General features: G+C 41.9%; 1 long non-coding RNA gene across 2 annotated transcripts in view; it reads left to right on the top strand.

Annotated features, from left to right (window-relative positions):
- The window catches only part of LOC144291738 (uncharacterized), an 84,068-nt gene extending 62,802 nt beyond the window's left edge, over positions 1 to 21,266 (top strand). For both annotated transcript variants that reach the window (XR_013359207.1, XR_013359206.1), the window contains 2 exons: positions 19,447 to 19,637; positions 21,176 to 21,266. This is a non-coding gene — a long non-coding RNA (uncharacterized LOC144291738). The remainder of the gene's footprint in view (positions 1 to 19,446; positions 19,638 to 21,175) is intronic.
- Positions 21,267 to 21,512: the final 246 nt, after the last annotated feature.

The following is a 21,512-nucleotide window of genomic DNA, read 5'->3' as shown; positions in this document are numbered from 1 at the left end:
GCACCTCAGCTAAAGTTTAAATTTTCCACCTCCTTTCCTTTGCTCATACCATTTTCTCTACCTAGATTACTTCCCACCTTCCCTAGAGCAATCCCACTCATCTTCTGAAGATTATTCTAAATACTGATTCTTTGATATCTAAATCATTCTTCTTTGATATCTTCTCTAATAAGGTAATCTACCTATATGCTGTTGTCTTGTTCTCAACTCCTTTTTATGTGTGCATTATGTTTCTATTGCTTAGGATGCTTAGGAGTGTAGAAACGAAAACTAACTTTAGTCAGCTTAAACAAAAGAAGAGGATTTGTATATGGATGTAAGCAGTATCGTAAGCCCAAGGGCAGGGATGCAGTCAGTCAATAGGAAGGTAACTAGAAATCAGGTTTACAGTCTCTCTCTCTGTCATTTCTGTGTATCTTTGTATGTCTACCCCATTCTCTTTTCCTGTGGATTGATTTTTCTCTTTTCTCTGTTCCGTGGGGTAGAAAATGCCTACCCTTCCTGTTACAGAGTCTGTTACTATTTTCAGTCCAATCCGTAACTGGTAAGAGGGTAATATAATTAGCTTATCTTGAGGAAGATGTCAGTCATAGGTCCAGTGAGCCATGCCTAATGAATGGCATTACCATACAAACATGGCTATTTGGGTCCATTAAGGGGGGTTCAGGACGAGCTTCCAAAGAACTGGGGCATCAGGCCAGGGACAGATATATAATTCTAAAAAGTTCTACTATAGTCTCCACTAGTTTGTGAGGACCTCAAAAATACAAAATATATCTCTTCTTCATTTTTTCATTTTCTCCAATTTCTTATCTCTTATCTTCCCAAGGTTTAAAGATGGCTACTCTTACAGTGGTACTCAGTAAAATAAGGCAATGTTGTTATGGATAATGCATATAGAAGAGTAACAAGTTGCTAGATGTTATTGTTACTCTTGTCTCAGATTTTTGGGAAAGTTTTCAGAGAGCAAATCAACTGGTACCAAGTATCCACACTCACAGGGTGATGTGCTAGAACAGGCCACCTGGGTGGAGTCTGTACTAATTGGTTTGTTTTCATTAGCCCATCACCCTCTTCCAGCATATATATTCAAGGGAGAGACTGAAGAGTTGAAAGAAAGTGTTTCTCTGGAGAGAGCCAAGAGAATTCTATGCATTTCTTCTATCAGTATTCATCAGTTCTTTTCAAGCCAAATGATTTTCATGATTTTAAGCCAAATGAAGAAGAGTTTCAACAAAACTACTCGGAAAGGCTGGCCACATTCCTTGGAATTTGGGAGACTTAGAGACTGTTACCTGCTTCTTGTTTAAAGTGGATATAGGCAGGTGGCTGAAGCTGTGACTGGCCAACAGCCCTGGGACAGCAGGATCAAGAAAGAGATGACTGAAATCCTGCCGACAGGGTAACAAAGAAGCACATTTCCTCAGAGATGGCCCTCAAGGAAGGGAGATGGCTTGGGTGCCTGCCCAGGAAGATCATCTGGAGGGCTGATACAACTGAGAGATAAATCTCTGGAAATGAAGTGGGAGTCAGAAGCAATCAGCCAGAGAAGAAGCACCATATGAGGCAAAAAAACTGGAGTCAGAAGTGGAGAATCCCCAGAAGCCAGCAAAAGCACATCGGGAGACGAAGAGTCTGCTTCAGACATCTGCAATGGCAGAAGGACACCATTTCCAGACCTCAGCTATGCTGGCAGCTAGTGAGTGGAAGAGAATGTAGAGCAGTGAAGAGGGGCAGGGTGGCAAAGGTGACTGCCACTCCTCCTCCACTGCAGGCTTCCAAGGCCGAGGCAGGTGCCAGGTGGAGTACAAGAGAAAGTTTAACTGAATAGCAGTTTGGATATTATACTGTCCTATGCTAAAGTTGTATGATTGTGAGATGGGGCTGGATTGATGTTCTGCTACTAGTCTCCACTGGACATTTTCATATCTAAAAATGGCCAAAGCAGAGGGAATCTGCCCCAAATTTTTTCAGAAGAGGTAGTGAGGAATGATGGTGCTAATCAAACTTACAGAAAGACAAGAAAAAATAAAATTGGTTTTTGCTTGCTTCCCATGAAAACCAGCCCATTCAATAAGACATTTCTGAAGTTCAAAAGGAGAGATCTCTGAGGGCAGGGATGGGCAGAGAAAATATCGTGAAATAAGAAAGTCTTGAGCTGTATCACAAAAGGATGGGTTGTGTACAGATAGATGCTTGACCTTATTTTTCCCGATGAGGTGTTTATTACAAAATCTCATTTTCTGTGCTCATTAGTTCTTGGAGTCTCTGTAGATTCTACTACCACTCAAACTGAGTTAGCAAAAATTGGCCGTGAAAATTTTATGCTATTTACTAACAACTGGACACAGAGCTTAGCTTGACAGAAACAGCAGTGGCAGTCAAAATGTCACTTGAAAGGCTTCCCGCGTTCTGAAGAGTCTTCTTAAAAAGCAGTATTTGGAAACCTTTGGAGATAGGTCAATACCCAAGGCAACATCTATTAAATGATTTGGTGTTGATTCAAACTAGCTACATTATTTGGGTTAAGATACCGCAAATTTGGTCAGTATAATACATACATCACAGAAGGAGACTGATGGACGACAGAACATATTTCTTCCAAGGAGTTTTCCCATCTGATCTTATTAGGTTTGTGTGGGGAAGGGAAGGGTAGGAATTGCTTTTCTCATTTTATGAGGAAATTATATGACTTTTCATGCTGACACTGTAATAGGTCATAACCTACCAGGATGAATTTCATTATACTCAAAGTTCTTTTTCTATAAAGGGGTATCTGAACTCTACTCCTACCAGGTTGAAGTTCTCCAGGGGCTGGAATAGCCCAATTCTTATCTATTTCCATCACAACATGCGGTAGACTGCAAAAATGGCCACAGATTATTCCCCTTCCACTATTGCAGTCCTTTGGTCGTGCCACCCTACACTGACTCTGGCTCTGAGACTATCTTTGGCCAATGGAACTTAAGCAATGCAACACAGGCAGAGATTTAAAAAGCACTTGCATATTGGGACCTTTTCTCTTGCTGTGCTTGGAACCCTGAGGCCACGAGGTGAATGAGCACGTGAAAGCTGCTATGGGATGAGTTGTGTCCCTCCACCAAAATTACATCTGTTGAAATCCTAACCTCCAATACCTCAGAATGTGACTAGATTTGGAGATAGAGTCCTTTGAGTAATGGTTAAGATTAACTAAAACCACTAGGGTGGGTTCTAATCCAGTATGACTAGCATCCTTATAAGAAGAGTAGGTTAGGTTATAGACACAGACAGAGGGGAGACCACATGAAGACACGGAGAGAAGATGGCCATCTATAAGCCAGGGAGGAAGAAGTCTTCAGAAGACCAACAAACCTGCTGACACCTTAAGCTCAGACTTTTATCTTCCAGAATTGGGAAGAAATAAGTAAATGTCTGTTGCTTAAGCCCCCCCAGTCTGTGGTGTTTTGTTACAGCAGCCCTAGCAAAATAATACACTGGCTTAGTGGAGAATGAGAGGTAGTGTGGAACAGAACTGAGGGATACCAGCTAACACTCAGGCGAAAGCCAGCTAACACTCAGACACATGAGTGAGGCCATCGTGGGTCTGCCAGCTGCCCAGAGGTGTACTAGAAAGCCTGGCAGAGAAACTACACGGGTTGGCAAGAGAAGACAGGAGTCCACTGGAGTATCACTCCTTTCATCCATAGAGGCTTCCTGGGCTCATGGTCCCTGTTGTGTCCCCGTTCCATAGGTAATTGGGATAGATTGGGATAGTCACTTTGTCATTGGAGGGAAGGATAGTCTACATGGGCACTAATTAGTCTGGAAATAGTTTTTCTTTTAGGAGGTATTCTAGAAAGCCAGCTGCCAAGGATCAGGTTATCTCAGGGCTGGAGCGCTCTGGTGGAACACGGATCTCAGCGCAGGCCCTCCCACTGGGAGAGGGAGAGCCCCTGGACTATGCTGGTTCCTTGTTTGGGAAACCAAGAGTAAAATGTGAGGATGGTTTTGGGGTATCCTCTTCATACCACACTTTGTCAGTGGAAACCCAAGCAAAACCAAAGAGAAAGAAGAAGCAGCCTACATATTAAATTCTTACCGGATTTTCCATTGTAAAAAGGCAAATTCTTGTTTTCCTGGTTAACAAATAGAAGAACCAAAGGTACCATCATGGAACTCTGCCATCCTTCATACATATAGGTGATTGATTTTTCCAGTTAGTGGGATAGATCTGCCCTGAGCCGGTCACTGATTCTCATTACACTTCTTTACTCTTCAAGAGACTATCCTTTCTAAAATGGCTGGTTGGATTTAGGGGTGCTGTCAACGGTTGGAGAGTAGAGGGAAGTGAACTGACTTACAGGGAGATGATCATAATTCACCTTGATTTTCCTGTTACCTCTCAACAAACACAGGTAAGGGACGCCTGGGTAGCTCAGTGGTTGAGTGTCTGCCTTTGGCTCAGGGTAGGATCCCAGTTTGGGGATCGAGTCCCACATAGGGCTCCCTGCATAGAGACATAGAGACTGCTTCTCCCTCTGCCTGTGTTTCTGCCTCTCTCTGTGTCTCTCATGAATAAATAAATAAAATCTTAAAAAAAAAAATGCAGCTAACTCACCTCTGTGGGGCATTCCCAGTGGTCTATCTTTAAGATGCCTTTTCCATATGGGCTGTGGGGTCTGAAGTTTTTTTTTTGTTTTTTGTTTTTTTTGCCTTTTCACATGTAAGGCAATTATTTCTGCTTAAAATCAGCCCAACAGAATAAAGATTGAATATTCTCTCAAAGGAGCTTACTCCTTCCTTCTCTCCCCCCACTTCTTCCCTTCCTCCCTTCCTCCCTCCCTCCCTCCCTCCCTCCCTCCGTCCCTCCCTCCCTCTCTTCTTTTCTTCCTTCCTTTCCTGTCTTTCCTTCCTTTCTTCTTTCTTTCACTCTTATATAATTTACAGCATCAGGGGATCGATAGGTAACTCTGACACTTCAGGAGCAGTTCTTCATAATCGGGTTTATTCTGATATCTGCTGGAAACTACCATTTCAATTTCAGTGAGACTCTTTTGAAACCTGCTTAAAGATAATCTGTCTGAAGCCTTTGATTTGGAAAAATGGAAAGAGGAAAGAGAAGTGACTCGATTTTCAGAAGTTTTTGAGATCAAAGGATTTGGTTAATCCTTTATGATGTTTGCTATAACTTTGTAAGTTCAGGTGTGCAAGGTTAGTCTCCAGAATTGTTTCCTGCTATTACCCTGCCACCGTGCGCGTGGCGTATCCTGGGTTATAGTCTCAGGAAGCCCACAAGTTATCTTGGATTTGGTTAAATTCAGTGGTTCTCACTTGGGCTGCACATTAGAATCATCTGCAGTGCTTTACCATTTGTGGATGCCCACAGTGCATCCTCAGAGTAATGAAACCATATTTTCTAGGGGTGGGACCTGGGAGTCAGCGATTTTAAAGCTCTCCAGAATATGATGTGCAGTCAGAGTTGAGAACCATTGAGACAAGTGAAGCAAAGAAAATAGGAAAAGCATCTTCACCTAATTATTCTTTTAAAAATAACCAGAAACATTGGAGTAAGCTGTGAAAATAGTAGTAGTATAAGCATTACCTTTAAATAGAATGCAGAGTTTAAATTAGACTATAAAATTTAAAGAAATATAAAGATCTATGCATAATTAGGTACCATTTTAACAGAATGACTTATGGTTTCCAATCATTGCTTGATCTTTTCTTCTGTAAAATTTTATGATTTTTTTACTCCAGTTTTCTCCAGTTTGAAACAAGTATTATTCATGTAGAATCTTTCTGCTTACAGACGAAATCTTCCCTCTCTCTGAATGTGCACCAATATTTAAGATCTCCTGATGAGCTGGTGCCTGCAGGGGCTTTTCCTCTGCCACATGGTCAATTTACCCTCTTAGCAGATGATATTAACTGAAGCATTGCTGCTGGAGGTGTGGTTTTGGACCAGCAGCGGCAGCACACCTGGGAACTTATGAAAAATGCAGAAATTTAGACCCTACTCCAGATCCTACTGAATCAGTCTGCAATTTAATAAGATTCTATGCAATTCAGCAGCATGTTGAGTTTGAGAAGTATTGAATTAAAGAAACTTACTCTTTTTGCACATGCCTTTATACCTGGCTCTCCCCTGTCGTTCCATTGTAGGCATAGAAAGAGAAAGATTTCTATCAAAAATATATGTGTGCTTGTATGAGTCGTACTTTTCTCTTTCAACAAGAATAGATTTTTAGAGCTCTGTGGCTATTCTGCTTTGTGCTAAGTACTTGCTCATTAAAAGTAAAAGTCGTGTTTCCAGGTGAACCGCAAGTTAAGTTTTTGCTAACGACAACAAAAATTAAGCTGTGACCTGATTAATAAAGGTTGTTTTACTGAAGATTAGGGGATTTTTCTGGGCACGCTGCTTTAAGGACTAGTGCTTTGGCTGCAGAGTCGAAGCTGTATCATCTCACATGCTGTCCTTTGCTTGCCAGCATGGGATATGGCTGTATCATCTGCGAACCCGAATGTCCTTGTTTTATAAACTGGATGAGGACCTACAATTGCTTTTGACTTGGCATGTTTCCTCTTTCGCCCTCCCTAGCTCACACTCTTGCTTACATGCTTCGGGCATTTGGTAGATCTGTCAATGTTGGACAGAGATGTAATGAATGCCCAGGGTTTGGTCTTTGGACGTTTTTTTTCTCATTTACATTCACTCTCCGTCTAGCTTGTGGCTTTCCTATTCATATGCCGATGGATTCTAGATTTATATCTCTATTTTGGACCTCTTGTAGAAGTCTAACTCTCAAATCCCACCGTCTTCTTGGCATGTCCAAATAGTGTCTCAATGTCATAAGTCTGAAATTGAACTTCTAATCTTCTTTGCAAACCTGAAATTCTTCCTCCAGCCACTCAGTCCAAAACAGAGGAGTCCTTGGTGACTTTTCTCTTTCCTTTTTACCCACCCCTAACTCATCAGTAAGTTCTGAAGGCTCTTTCTTCAAAACATACCCAGAGTCTCCCCACTTCTCACAAGCCACCCCTGCCACTCCCCACCCCCCTCACTGCCACCTGGTACAAGCCATGGTCTGTCACCTGGATTGTGCTATCCCCATCCTACTTCTGCTTTTGTCTTTCTTCATTCTATTCGTGACAAAGCAATCCAGCTCACTGCTCCAAACTTTCCAGAGCCAGTAACTCGGTAAAAATCCAAGTCAAGGTCCCAAATAACTTTCTGACCTTATCTCTGACTACCCTCTCCCTGGCTCACTCTTTACGGCAAGCTGAGTTTTCCGGAAGCAGACACTGGAGATAGAATTGGTGGGGCTGGATATTTATTAGGGTTTAACACACATAGAAAGAAGTGGGTTGAAGCAGGATAGGTCAAAGAGAGAGAAATCAAAGTGAAGCAGCCAGGCAAGGCTGCAGGCCGCCTACAAGGAGCTTGGGGGGACACGTGGCCTGCCACAGTTGACTCTTGTAATGCCTCAAAGGCTGCACCTTTTTTTTTTTCTTTTTGGCTGCACCTTTATACCTGCCTCATCAGCTACTGGCTGAGCACTGCTCTGAGAAGGCTGTGACTTGTGGAAGGTGGCCCTCTGCAGCTGAGGCACAGGTGGAAGCTATCTGCTAACACCTTGGGTCATGTTTGTCCATGTCCACTACATTTTTCTCAGCCCTACTGGCTTTCTTAAACAAATCCAGCCCACTCTGTCTCAGGGCCTTTGCACTTGCAGGAATGCAATTTTACTAGATGTTTTTCATATGTCTTGCTCCTTCATCTCCTCTGCTTAAATATCACTTTGCGAATGAGTTCTCTCCCATGATCATCTTTTTAATAGTAAGAAACTTACACTCTACTTTTCTCCACAGAGTTTATTGTCACTTGATATGCCTACTATATATTTAATCCCTGACTTGTTATTATCTCTTTCTCCAAGTAAAATGTAAGTCCCAAGCTCTGTCACATAGTAGGTGCTCAATAAATATCTGCTCATTGAATGAATGACAAAGGAAGCTTTTTTTATATGGGGTTGAATTGCAATTTATCTCCCTGTATTGGTAGGGTATAAGAATAGCCTTAATCCCATGACATAAGTAAAATATTTTGGAACCACATTTATTAAAAAAGATTTCTGATATTGATTCCTTGAATTCAGATATGATCAACATTAGAAATGATGTTTTTTTGATGTGCTTAAATTTCTCCCTACAAAATAACAAGTGTCAGATAATGAATACTGTAGAATTAAAAGTTTTAAAGAGATGAATTGTTTAAAATGTTAAAGAAAATAAGTGTTGTAGAAGTACTTACATCTCCTTTAATAGATTAATTTAAAAATAATTCTTTTATTAACAAAAGCATTCTCCATCTTTATTTGGCAAATTATCTGGGAAGCACTTATGGATCTCATTGATATAAGTGTCATTGCTGGAAAGAAAGAAAAATGTATTTACAATTCTTTATATTTTTCCTTAATCCAGACAAATCTTCCCATAATTAGTTCTTTTTTTTCTCTGCTGTGTTATTAAGCATTTCATGGGGGAAAGGATAATCCCAGCTTGTGGAGTTAGGAATGGGCTGAGGCCATTCTGGTTTGACGTTGCATGCTCTTTGTCAATATCATTGCTGGTTTTCATTTGTTTGATTGGGATTTTTTGGTTACATTTGTTACAAAATGGGGAAAATATTTGTAAATTTAAAAAATATTTATTTATTTATTTATTTAATTATTTATTTGAAAGAGAGAGTGGGTGGGGAGGGGCAGAGGAAGAGGGAGGGAGACAATCTCAAGCAGACTCCCCACTTAGCACGAAACCTGGCCTGGGGCTCATTCTCATGACCCTGAGATCATGACCTGAGCTAAAACCATCTGTGCCACCCAGGTGCCGCAATCAGCAGTTTAAGAATAAAGATTCCTTTTGTCATGCCTCTGATTCCCCACTACCCCTGATTCATGCTCCTCCCCAGATCATCTATATTTTCCTTGCTTCTTTCTCCTTAAGTTACCCAAACGTTTACTTATATAACTTGAGTCACTCTCCCAAGGGGGGGAAAATCCAAATCCAAATGTTTGAAAACTGCCTATTCAATGGTCATCTCTAATTCTGATTGCCAAGATGACTCAGCATGTTCTCTTTCCTTTTTGATTTCTTTTCGTTGGTAATCCTGGTGTTTCTAGAATTATTTTTTTCTATAAGCTTCACAAAGATCTCTTAAATGTTAAGATCTCTTAAGATCCTTTTTTGGGCCAATGCTAGCTGTATATCATGACAGGGCATAAACACTAAAAGAGGGGGTTTGGATGGGCTTTCAGGGCCCTTCACTCTTGGGCTCCCTCCTTCCTTCCCTCTAAGTCTCCATTTTCCATGGTTCTACTACCAAATTGGTCTAAGTGGTCAACACTGGAGACATTAGCCCACCACTGCAAAAGTTGGGGGTAGGGACCAAGGTCTCTATGATTAGTGTTGGCCTTTCAAATGTCTCAAATGGTACATCTCAACAGCACACCTTTCATTCGCTATTTTGTTTTAAAAGAAATAAAATAAAACAAGACTAGCTTTTTGTATTGGCTATTTTATGGAATGCTGCAATTCAGGGTTCTTTACATTTGTTTGATATAAAATACATTTTCCTCTGTTTAGGTATTTATTTTCAAACATGAACAAGTTATTTAGACATCTATTAAAAATGAACATTTGTTTGCTAAGTCTATTTTCATAGTTTTTGAAGGTAATCTAGATTTAGGAAAAAGTGAAGTGCTATTGTCTGTTTTTATTTGGGAGATGGGAATGGGGTATTCTTCACGTATTTTTTTAACTTGCTTTCTCTTTATATAATAGTTTATATATTCTGGGGGAAAGATTTTCTTTGGGACCAGGAGGGAGATGAAGGAGGGAGAGAAAAGCTCTACTTATTCCAGAGTGCTGGGAAACCAGGCCCTGTTCCCTCACAGACATGCGAGGGTTTGGAAAGATCCAGAGAGAAAGTATTACAGGGTATGTCTGATTGTAGGACAGGGACCCAGGGCAAGTGTCCCTTGCCCACAGGGTAGCAGACTTCTGGAGTTGAAGGGACCGTGACAACAAGAGCACTGGTGGCTTGTAGAGCCAGTGTAGACAGGTGACTGATGACCAGCTTCCTGTTCCTGCCTCTGTTTCCCTGCCTTCTATAGAACTCTGGACCTGAGGCCCAACTGGGAGTAGGGAAGCACTTCCAGAAGTCATGTTAAAGGAATATCCTAGCCCCAAACTCAACTGTCTAGACATAGTATGTCTTTGTCTTCTGCAAGCCTACTTAGAATCACATTTGAGACTGTCTCCGTAAGGTGATGGAGAATAGAATATTCTGTATTTTGTTAAAACATAGACAAATGAGATCATACTGTATATCTCCTGGTAACTTCCTATTTGCCTTAATAATTTACCTCTTTCTGTGACATAAAATAAATAATTTTTGTTTATCTTTTTTTCCCAGATGTATAATATTACATGGTATGGATGGTTTTAATATTTCAGGTTTTCTAGAGTTTGAACAAATCAGGCATGAGCCTGTAGAGACAAACTGCATGGCGAGCATAGGGACCCAGAGGAGGATCTGGAGAGCCTTCTGTAGGCAGGTGGTCCTCACGTCGTGAGGGGTCCAGCTCTGTCTCAGTCCCTGCTGAGACTTTCCTCACCAGGCGCTGCACTAATAGTTTAGCAGCAGATGGGAAGGGGGAGCTCACAGACCTTTTCACCGCTGCCTGCATTTGGCACAGGGTGTAGGCTGAAATAGCGCATCCTTTCTAACTCCCTGGCTCGGCAGTTTTTTGTTTTTTTTGTGATTAATGTCTAGTCCAAAGGTGAGTAATGTAGCAATTCATTGTAGTAATTCGAGTTATGGGGAATATATGGACTCCTTTGCTCAGCATCCCCTTCTCCAATTCCTTGTCACATAAAAAGAATCATTACATTGGGAATACACTGTCATCAGCCACAGGACCAAGCAGAGATACAACTCATGTGCCCTGACGATCTCCACTGCCAGCTCCTTAAACCCTTCTTTGTAGAACTGGATGATGTTAATAGGACTCAAAGAGTAGTAAAGAAAGCTCCCGGAGTCTACTCTTTGGCCCTACCAAAGTCACAACAGTGACTACGATCTAAAAAATGACCCATCAGGTCTAAATGACCACAACTGCTACTAAATTCTTTTCAACTTTAAATTGTATTATTATCACCCCAAAGTAACTTTTGAGCTCCCAGGAGAAGTTTGGGAGTGGGGTTAGGGGAAGAAATCTGGTTGGCAGTGGTAGGAGGACCTCCCACTCCAATAGGTCTAGGAGAGCATGGTTGCTGTCAACTTGTAGGGGATGGCAGGCAGAGCAGGTGAGTAGATGAGATGCAGATGAGAGCCTTGCTATTGGCTTCCAGATTCAAGGGAAGTGGTAAGATGCCTGCAGGACTGAGGGCCGCTAACTCCACCTGCTTTGGAAGCAAGTGATTGCACACACCTTGGGTTGTTTCCATAACTCTATAGGAAAATGGGGTGAAGTGAATCTGGATTTCCTGCTCTATACTCTGAGACTGCAGTCATGTCATTCAGGTATTAATATTAACCTGAAGTATTTCTGAATTCATTAGCCGATGGGATCTGAGACCTTGGGTTCTTCTTTTACTAATGCTAGGTAGGCATATTAAAGTTAGAAGGGAAAAAAGTGCACTTGGATAGGGTTGAGCAGTATTATCATCTTTACTGCAAAAATGCCCTGCCCATGGAGAAGGTGCTTAAAGGTAAGGGACGAGAGGAGGTAGCTCAGCCCCTATGGATTACTCGCATTCAGCAGCTAAGTCCATGTTGATGCACCGTGGGTGTGTGCATGCCTCCATGTGCATGCATGTTGAGGGAGGAGAAGGGGGAGGCATGCCTCTCTCACCCATGTTACCTGGTCCTACTGGGATTTCCTGCCACCTCTTGGTGTCTGTCACTCGAGTTGGAGGGGTTTGAGCAGAGGTGGGAAAGGCACCTATGTCCTCGATCCTTCTATTATCTCCTACAGTACTGGTGCCAGCAGCTGCCTGTGCAGATGGACCCAGTGCATTGGATCTTAAGCCCAGGTTATTGTTCTCACAGATGTGTGAATAGCACTACTTGGCTCACAGGGACAACAACACATGCTACTTAAAAAAAAAAAAAAAAACCCTCTTCAATGTTACACTCAAATTTCAGAAAGGAACTGTGTGCACAGTGTCCCTTCTGCTCTGCTGCACCACACCCCTAGCCGCATCGACGCTCCCTCCATCTAGCATGTGTCTGATTGAAAATTCAATTCAACTCACTTCAAATACGCATTGAGCACCTTTATGTTGGCACCAAAGTGGTAAAAGCCATAGGGGATACAAAATAAGTATAAAGCACAGTTTCTGTCTTCAAAAAGTCTGCCGTGCTATTGGGAACAACATGGAGAAACAACAAGAGACCAACATGAGACAGAATATATTTACTCATCAGAATGTGTTGTTCTGACATTAAGTGTACTGGATGTTCCAGAAAAGGAGATCTCAGTGAGGGCCAGAGCTGTCAGGGCGGAAAGGCGTCTTAGAGAGATTGGGAGCTGGTTTGGGGCTTTGAAGGATTCGGAGTGTTCAAATATGTAGCCGGATCACACGCAGAATTTTTCCTGTTATTTCAGTTTTTCCACTGAAGCCTCAAAGCTGAAAACAACACCACCTAATTATTTGCACCATCTTAAAAGCTCAGCAAGGAGCTGTCAGACTGAGACAGGACGTACTTAGAGGTGGCCAGGATGTCCTACGATCTTCACTGGCCACTGCTCAGTTCTGTGCCCCTCACACCCTCCAACCAACGTATGAAGCATGAGAGGAGGTCCTGCTGGGATTTTTAATAATAGGTGGTCTGCTTGGTAAGAGTGGGGGGCGTTTTCTCTCCCTTCCATTTGGAAGAGGGTAGGGTTGTCCTCACCTCCCCTAAGACAAGAAAGAAGAGAGCCTGGCACCCACTACTGGGCTTGATGCTTGCTGAGCAGTTGAAGCTGTAGGCCCACTCTGGGGCTGTTTCTGGCACAGAGCATGCTGGGGGAGATCGTGGGAGAACTTGGTGCACAAATCCCCAGATGAGAGAAGGTATTGTAAGCATAAAGACTGGTGCCCACTTCTCACAGGGGAAACTTGGAACACAGGGGTGGATGGAAGTACCCTGTGATGTCAGAGCTGGGGGCTACCTGCATTTCCACCACATGGCCTGCCAAGGATTGGTCAGTTTCCTGTGGAACCAGTGGGTGCTACGGAACAGAGAGACAGATTGAAGAGGGTGGCCTGCTGGGGGAAGACTCTGAGCCATGCAAAACTATGGGGTGTATGAAGGAGAAGAGGCGAGAGGAGAAACGTTCCAGGAAGGTAGTGAGGAACTCATCCTTGTTCAGGAATCATGCAGTCCCCTTGGAGGTCCCCTTAGGAACACCCCCTAAGCGCACATGTAGCCTCAGTGTGGAACACCTGTCACATCAAGGCTGTTGCTCATAAAGCATGAATTCATGCTTTAAGAGGGGTCCCTTCATGTCATTCATGTAAGGGGGTCATTCATGTAAGAGGGGTCCCTTCCCTCAATCCCCTGGATTCCAGCTCTAGAGGAGGAAAGGAGACCAGGGAGAGGGAGTTGGAGAGTGAGGAGGGGGAGTGAGGGGATCTATCAGGCTCTTTCTCTCTCTGTGCTACAGGTCAGGCCTGACTGGGAGAAGGGGAAAACTTTTACATTGCGTGGGAGACTGGATTTGATTCTTACTCTTACTGGGCAGGACTTTCTAGTTCCTGAAAGGAGAATCTCGATGATTCAAATGAGGCTTTTCTTAAAACCGTTCTAGACAGCCTCAGGAGCTGTTGTCCGGTCAGGGGGCAGGAAGGGAGAGGACACAGAGTTCTATTGAAGGGTGTCTTTCCCAGGCACCCCACAAAGGCCAGCAAACTGATTTCAGAGAGACAGGAGCACAAGGGAGAGCAGTTCAGGAAGACAGAGGGGCCAAGTGGGAGCCATGGGTGGTGTGGGCCTGGAGTGTTGGGGGTCTCAGTGACTTGGCATGATTGGAGGGGAGGGGACAGCAGGGACTCACTGTGGAAGCCTTGAGATAGGGCTCCAACGTTTTTCAGAGGATCGGCAGCAGGAGGGGTTAAAGCAAATAAACAACAAAAAAAGGAATGTCCAACTTCTCAAGAAGGTTTCCTGGGAAGGGCTCATTCTCCACAAAACCACCTCCTCCTTCTTTCCTGAGCATGTCTGGCTGCCAGCCAGCCTTTCTCCCCAGCACACACCAGTTGGTTTGTGTTGCCACATGGGTCTGAGATTCTGTCTTCTCGTAATATTCTCATTTACCCATTTGGAAACAGAGGCCCAACTGGGGGCGGGGAGGGGTTCCTGGAAGGAGGGACACTCCACTCCTTTTTTCTCACTTCCCACAGAGGCAGGAAAGACTCACTGAGCTTGCACTTGTGTTACTTGATTCAAGTCAACTTGGACACAGAGATGGAAGTTGAACTTCTTGTGTATAAAACAGATGAGGAAGAAACAGGAGAGAGGAGGCATTTTTGTTTGTGGGGCAAGAATGGTTCCCTGAAGAGCGCATTTCCAGAGGGTTTTACTTATGGTCGCTGAGGGGAGACACAGCTGCTCCAGCATGCAGCTCTCTGACCCACACTGCTGTCTGGTGGGCTTGCACTTTCCCAACCGTTCACAATTTAGTTCACACTCTTGGTGGGCAAGAGATGCCTTGTTTTCATAAATCGAATTCATTCTGACTTTGAGCTTTAACTCTCTAGATGGTGAGAAATTAGATCTCGATCCGGTTTGGAGGGTGCTTCATGTCCATACAGGTACATAAGGATCAGGACAGTGCAGACGGCAGAAGGGCCTCTGGTCTATAGCCCACCCTTGTGAAGGCTAGATTCTCCTTGTTCAAACTCATGCCTTATCGGAAGGTGGTTAGCTTTACCGCTTCCCTGCCAAGCAGTGGCATGCCGTCTTTAGCTACTGTTCCCACGGCCACCTCTTTTAATGTTCTGTCTCCCCAGCATCCCTGAGCCAACTCTGGTACCTCTCCTTAAGGGGCTGCAAAAACTTATCTCCTTTGCAGGCTCTTCTGGAAGGAGATACCAGCTGCTTTTGATATGGCCACTGCTGTATACCCGGCCTAGCTCCATCCATTGCTCTGAGACTGTCCAGCCTAACTGCTTCACTGAGCCATGGGTCTTGGACACAAAAGTCTGGTTGGAGGAAGAGAGTGCTTTTGCCCCCTGCAACCCAAAAGCACGCAAGGAAAGGCAACACCAGGTCTTGCTCCCTCTTCATATTTGCTGGAGAGTGGAGAAGGAAGATACCTATAATTAGAAGTAAGAAACCACGAATTCATTATCCTATCACAACCGTCTAGTCTTTAGAGTATAAACAGTGAATAACTAAGGCAATTCCCTCGGAGACTTGCCTCAGCTGTCCCTGAGAGCTGTCAGCTGCTGATGTTCTTAGCAGAGAAGGTGGGAGTGCAGTAGTCCTGTGGTGGAGTCTGGGCTGAGCTGAGTCCAAGCATCATCTATCAGCCCTCATTTCCATGGCCCAACTGTGGGTTGTTACTCAAGATATATGAGAGAATTTGACCATGACACCTTACCCACTGTCAAAGATGAACATCTAACAAGTAAGGAGATTGATTTTACTCAGCCTGTTGCAGTAGGGAAAGTACCCCACATCTGAAGCTCAGGGTAAACACATTGAAGATGGGGTGATTAATAGTTGGGGTTGTAGTTTAGAGGAAGTCTCAGTCAGCACAAGAAATGTTTTTATTTGCCCCCCCCCCCCCCCCCGGTGGCTAGCTAGTTTCTGGGAAACAAACAGCTTGAATCATTATGAGATAAAGAATGGGAGATTAGAAGGGCACCTGGGTGGCTCAGTTGGTTGAGTGTCTAACTCTTGATTTCAGCTCAGGTCATGATCTCCAGATCCTGAGACTGAGCCCTGCATCTGGCTCCCTGCTGGGCATGCAGCCTGCTTGAAATTCTTTCTCCCTCTGATGCTCCCCCAAACCCTGCTCACTCATATGTGCTCTCTCGCTCAAAAAAAAAAAAAAAAAAAAAAAAAAAAAAAAAAGAATGGGAAGAAGTTGGAGGGTCTAGGTTGAATGGTGTCCCCCTGAAAGATATGTTGAGATCCAAACCCTCATCACTATTTGTTAATGTGTCTTATTTGGAAATGGGATCTTTGCTGAATGTAATCAGGTTAAGTTGAGGTCATAGGGTAGGCCCTAATCCAATATGGCTGCTGTCCTTACAAGAAGAGGTAAAGATAGTAACCCATAGGGGAGAAGGCTGCATGATGCAGAAACAGAGATTGGAGTGATGCCTCTTCGAGCCAGGTAATGCCAAAGATTAATGACAACACTAGAAGCTAAGAGAAAGGCATGGAACATATAGTTCGCTATAGTCTTGAGAGAGCATTGTCCTATCAACACCTTGATTTCAGGTCTCTAGCCTTCAGAACTGTGAGACGAAATTTTTCTGTTGTCTTAAGCCACCTAGATGTGGTACTTTGTTATGGCCACCTAGGAAGCTAATACAATCTATGCCTGGCAAAAGGGGAAAGGTCTGTGTTCAATCTTGCTCAAGGTAAACAACAGAGGCATCATGGCCTTATGGGAGTCATGATAAAGAGTAGATGGCATGTCTTGCATAAGTAATGTGGGGAGGACAGGTATTTTTGTGAAGCCCTTTCAGGAACACAAAAGGGTAGGGGATTGCTTAACCATCACTGGGAATATGGCACCCATCATTGTTAGCCCACTTAAAAACTTATAAATGGATTTCCACTCCTGCAAATTGAATTCCAACCTTCCTAGTCTTGAGTACAAGAGTGGGGCCTCCCAACCCCACCAGCCTTGTCTGCCTTGCTCATTACTCTAGCACTATCCACATGCCTCCAACTGTTACTCCACAAACACAACTGGCGGTTCACTGATGTGTCTTTGTTAGTGACATTAATTTTGCCTGGAACACACCCTGTCTCTCCTCTTTTTCTCCTTTAGTTTCACACACCTTCTATATCCATGTCTCTGAAGAACATACCCTCACATCCATTTCCCAGGTCTCTCTGGGATTTTATGGAAGCCGGGGTTTACCTCAACAGAACACTCCTCCCACTGGATGGGAGTCAGATGTTCCTATTTCTCTGTCTCCTGCTGGGCTGTAGGTTCCCTGCGTGCTCTGATTCTACTTTGCTGCAAAGCTCACTTCGTGGTATGGAGAAGGGTGATAAATAAGTATTTGTTGAGCTGAAATGAACTCTGTCTCCTTCAGACACTTCTCCCTGACCCTCTGAAATGTTTCCTCCTCAAAGTTAAATGTTATTTCTGCCCCCCACCCCCCAAGTGCTCCTTTGCAGATGTATGTTCAGCCCTGGCAGAGAGGTGAGGTCTGTATTTTCAGGTTTCGTTGCTTTCCCTATAGAAACACTCCATTTACAGTTTTAGTATTCCAGCTATAGCCAGAAAAAAAAATCCTGTTTCTTTGCATAGGCTTAAAAGAATATTTTTATCTCATCACAAAAGTATCATAGCTCATTGCAAAATAAGTTTGGAAAAATATAGAGAAGTAAAGAACTCTAAGAACATGAAATCATCTATCATTCTACAACTCAGAGTTAACTATGTATCAATGTCGTATCTTTTAACAAAGTGATTTTCATGTTGCACATTCTATTTTGCAACCTGATTTTTTTTACTTAACATTTCAAGATCAGTCTTCTGCATTAATATATACTAATTTTTGTGAAAAGCACAAATGTTTTTCAGGAATGAACTTTTCCACCTAGGGACAATTTCACTCTTCTGGTGAGAAAATCCCTTTCCCCCACATTTTGACAAAGAATATATTTGGCTAAAGATCCCCCACACGTTTGGAAATGTTAGAAGTATCGCTCATGGAAGGTGATATGAAGATTGGTTGCTAAAAATAATGACTAAATTAGCAAGTGAAATGAAGATATGTCTAATGTCGAAATGTGGTTTCTCTTTCAGTTCCAGTGACTGCCTTTTTAATGTACTCCTGTATGTTAGGAACCTAGAAGTGTATACTTGTGGCTAATGCAAGAAGGTGCCCATCATGTCCCCTATCAGCTTCACCACTGTCATCATCATCACCAACATCACCAGCATCAGCATCATCACCACCATCACCACCACCGCATTTCCTTCACCCTTATCACCCTCATCCACATCATCCACCACCATCAGCAGCATCACCATCATCGACCAGCAGCATCACTTTCACCACCCTGACCATCATCACCATCACCATCTTCACCATTATCCTCATCTTCATCACCACCACCACCGTTAACAGCATCACTATCATCAAACACCAGCATCACCTTTACCACCATCACATCATCACCACTACCAGAATCTTCTTCGCCATTCTTACCATCATCACCACCACCACCATCAGCAACAACACCATCGTTAAACTCTCAGCATCTCCTTCACCACCATCGCCACCAGCAGCATCAACTTCACCACCATCATCACCATAACCATTACTACCATTACTATCTCTTTCTCGTCGTCTCTTCCTCTTCCCCCTTTCCTTTCCTCCTCCTCTCCTTCTTCTCATGTCCTCCTCATTCTTCTCCTTCATCATTTTCATCATCATTCCCATTCCCATTTCAACTTGCATTGTTTAGAGATCTGGGAGTTATACGAATACTGATGTACATGAGAGCAGAAGAGATGATGTTAAAAATTTACGGAATACATTTAGGATTTTTCCTGAACTATTTTAATCTCCAGGCCTGATTTAATTCTCTGATGTGGAAACATGACCTGTGAGATAATCCTGATGCAACAGCTTTCCTTTCAGCTTGATCAATTTAAAAAAAAATCTCCAAAATAGCATTAATAAAGACAAGCCATAGAAAGTATATTTTACTCATCTGCATTTATATTTATCTAACCCACACAACTGCTTAATGTGAAAAGGTCAGGCCTTTCGATCTTGAAAGCTCACATGGATTTCCCTGAATTATGTAGACGTTTACCTGGTTGGATAATTTGTATGACTTTTTACAGAAACTGTAGAGAACACATTCCAAGTCATAATATACAAATTGGTGTTTATATTTTCTCCTTTGAAGAGGGCAGTAACCCTGAGAAAGAGGTTAGTACTGATACCACAGAGCAGACCCCACGTAAGAGCACCTGGTGTCTCCAGTGATTGAAATGATATATTAATGAGCTCTCATTCTCAGTGACATTTTACCAGGAACCAATTAACCGTAGTAATTACATGTCTTCCACTGTGTGCTCTGAAATGTGAAGTGCATGGGTGTTGGGTTGCTGTGTTTGTTGAGCATTTTTTTTCCACATGACAACCCTTTGAGCACTAAAACTTTGAGTCATTTATTATGTTTCCCTTGCCTTCTGGGTGTCCTAGCATGAAGGAAGATCCTGCCAAGGATGGGTTTATAACCACAGATACTGGTGCATGTAAATGAGCGTAGCCCAAATACGAGGAAGCCTCACCAAAGCTGTACTTCAAAGGGTGGCAGAAGGTATGGGAGGAAGAGGACACATTGCTAAGAACAGAAACAGGTCAACCTTCAAGTTAAAAGCCAGATGGCTTAGGTAAGGAAAGATTTAATAAGGGGTCCTGGTTATTTGACTCTTCTAGGTAATGGGGTGAGTGCTATTAGATGGGAATTTTTTTTTTTTTGGCTTCAAAACTGTTTTAAAATTTTTAAAATTATCACAGTTTGGATTTCTAAGTAAATAACTTTTCTATACTTCACTTCCCTCACTATAAAATTTGGATAATTGTACTTGCCTATAAGTTTGTTTTGAAGATAAGTTAATATATGTGCAAGTACTTAGGATGGTCTAGGTAGATCATAAATGCTCAATAAGTACCAGTTATTGTTTTATTAATCTATTGAACATAATTTGACATTCTAAGACTTGGAAGTTATGGAGCTGCAGACTCAAGTTTTTAAAAACAGCACTATAGTGCTTATAAAATATAATATATAATTGGGTAAAAATTAAAATAGTACGAAATAATGGAAAAGCACAAGAAACTAAAACTAGCTCATATATCACACTTTCAAAGATAACCATTGTTAAAATGTTTTGGGAAATCCTCAATGTCTCTATAAATAAATATGAATATATATATATATATTCACAGGTAAATACACATAATTTTATACTTTTGTTTTTCTTTGTTTTTTTTGTTTTTTGTTTTGGAATTTTATACTTTTGAATCATAGTATGTTCTTCTGTAAGTGACCTCTATCACTTACATAGTATGTCCCAGATGTTTTTTAACCAATGAATAGGACTTCCATCATAATTTTTAGTGGCTGTATAATATTATGGAGCATATTATCATATATGATTTGACTGCCCCCCCAATGATGAATATTTGGATTGTTTTTGTTATTTTTTTGATATTATATAATTTCTTGTATTGTAAATTTAGAGGTATAAGATGATTGGGTCAAATGGTTATATACTTTACATTTTGAATCATATTTTTGTACTGCTCTTCTAAAATGGTATTGCAAATTTATATTCCATGTGGGTAGGATTTCCTAGGAAAAGGTAAGAAGTTGGTGTCAGGGAAGAAGGATTTTTTTTTTAATAGAAGACTGTCTTTTATTTTTATTTTTATTTTATTTTTTGTATATTTTTTGTTGGAGTTCTATTTGCCAACAAATAGTATAACACCCAGTGCTCATCCTGTCAAGTGAGGAAGAAGGATATTTTAAATAGGAGGGACAATATGAGTAAAAACAGGAAGAATGGGAAAATATATACTATATTTGGGGTGACTCCCCACTTTTCTTGATCTTGCTGTTTTTCATTCCACATTTTGTGGAACCCCGTAAATTATAAAACTGGTATAAATGACATCCATTCTTCTAAAAGGTATGGTGTGGGTGAACCCTGATTCATTCAACTTTTAAAAATTTATTTGTTATTCAATTTTTAATCATTATTGATTACTTTTTTTTTAACCAGTGTTTACTATTATGAACAATACTATAACAAACAGTCTTTGAGTTCTGGTGGTTTTATTTATTTCTGTGGGAAAGCTTTCTAGGACCAGGTTTGCTGAATTGACGAGTACATATATTTTAAATTTTAATCTATATTTTAATCAGCGTTTCCAGATTGGTTTCTCAAGAGGCTGTAACATTTCACACTTCCACCTGAAAGTACGGTTTCTCCACATCTCAACCCATAATAGGTATGTTCCTTTTAAATTTATGCCAGTTTAATGGGCATAACATAATTTTGATTTGCATTTCTTTGGTTACTGGTGAATTGGAGAACTGTGCACATGTTTTTGGCCTGTGTGGATTTGCTAATCTGTGAACAAGACAAAAGGCCCCATTTCTTTTGCCAACTCCTACCTTAAAATAAAAAAAAAAAAATCTATTCAAAGTGGTGCATGCACATAGCAAAAAATAAATAATACAGAAACGTTTATAATAAAAG

The sequence above is a fragment of the Canis aureus genome, chromosome 20, assembly GCF_053574225.1.
Source record: "Canis aureus isolate CA01 chromosome 20, VMU_Caureus_v.1.0, whole genome shotgun sequence".
Taxonomy (NCBI): Eukaryota; Metazoa; Chordata; class Mammalia; order Carnivora; family Canidae; genus Canis; species Canis aureus.
This window is presented reverse-complemented; position numbering and strand designations above follow the sequence as displayed.